This window comes from Nannospalax galili, unplaced genomic scaffold (genome assembly GCF_000622305.1).
Source record: "Nannospalax galili isolate Female #2095 unplaced genomic scaffold, S.galili_v1.0 scaffold377, whole genome shotgun sequence".
Classification (NCBI taxonomy): domain Eukaryota; kingdom Metazoa; phylum Chordata; class Mammalia; order Rodentia; family Spalacidae; genus Nannospalax; species Nannospalax galili.
The window spans coordinates 139403-140868 of NW_008341187.1; the positions used below are offsets into that span (position 1 = coordinate 139403).

The 1466-nt window shown below is 36.6% G+C and overlaps 1 protein-coding gene across 1 annotated transcript in view; it reads right to left on the reverse strand.

The window, feature by feature from the left end:
- LOC103737027 (uronyl 2-sulfotransferase-like) overlaps positions 1 to 1466 on the reverse strand; it is a 239898-nt gene that overhangs the window by 117915 nt on the left and 120517 nt on the right. The window lies entirely within an intron of this gene.

Consider the following 1466-nt stretch of genomic DNA (forward strand, 5'->3'; position numbering starts at 1 on the left):
TTGTTATTTCTTCTCTTCTGCTGGGTTTGGGTTTCATTTGTTCTTGCCTTTCCAGTGCCTTGAATGGCAGTGTTAGGTCATTTATATGGGCTCTTTCCAATTTTTTAATGTAGGCACTTAGAGTTATAAACTTCCCTCTTAGGACTGCTTTTAATGTGTTCGAGAGGTTATGTTGTGTTGTATTGTCCTTTTTGTTGAATTCCAGGAATTCTTTTATTTCTTTTTTAATTTCTTCTTTGACCCACCCATTGTTTAGGAGTGTGTTGTTCAATCACCATGAGTTTGCATAATGACTAGAGCTTCATCCAGTGTTGATTTTGAGCCTTATTACTTTGTGGTCTGATAGAATGCATGGAATTATTTCAATATTTTTGTATTTGTTGAGGTTTGTTTTATGGCCCAGTATGTGGTCAGTTTTTGAAAAAGTCTCATGAGGTGCTGAGTAGAAAGTGTATTCTTTGGTGTTTGGGTGGAATAACTGAAAGATGTCTGTTAGGTCCATTTGAAGTATGGTATCATTTAATTCAGATGTCTCTGTTTATTCGTTGTCCACTTGACCTGTCTAAGGGAGTGGGGTATTGAACTCCCCTACTATTAATGAGTTGGTGTTAATCTGAGTCTTAAAGTCCTGTAGTGTTGTTTTTATGAGTTTGGGTGCACCAGAATTTGGTGCATATATGTTAAGGATTGTAATATCTTCTTGGTTAACTGTTCCTTTGATCAGAATGAAGTGACCCTCTTTATCTCTTCTGATTAGTTTTACTTTGAAGTCCATTTTGTCAGATATTAGAATTACAACCCCTGCTTGTTTCTTAGTGGCATTTGCTTGGAATATTCTTTTCCATCCTTTTACCTTAAGGTAGTGCCTGTCCTCAAAGGTGAGATGGGTTTCTTGCAGATAGCAAAGAGATGGATTTTGTTTCTTAATCCATCCACTTAGCCTTTGTCTTTTACTGGGGAGTTCAGTCCATTGATATTTAAGGTTATTATTGAAAAGTATGTATTGGTTGCTGTCATTTTGATTGCTGTTTGTGTTCTCTGTGTAATCTTGTGTTTCCTCAATTATACCTTTATTTTCTTTCATTGCCCCAAGGTAGAGTTGTTTCTCTGCTCTCTGTATTGCTTCAAGTATTCTTTGAAGGGCTGATTTTGTGAACATGTATTCTTTCAGGCTATTCGTGTCATGGAAGATTTTTCTTTCACCCTCCTCTATAATAGACATTTTCGCTGGGTATAGTATTCTGGGCTGGCATCTATTGTCATTTAGTATTGGGAATACCTTGGTCCAGGCTCTTCTGGCTTTCATAGTTTGCATTGATAAGTAAGCTGTAATTCTGATGGGCTTCCTTTTGTATGTGACTTGTTTTTCTTTTGCTGCTTTCAGTATGCTCTCTTTGTTCTGTACATTTAGTGTTTTTACTATGATATGTTGTGGGGAGTTTCTTTTCTGATCCTGTCTATTTGGT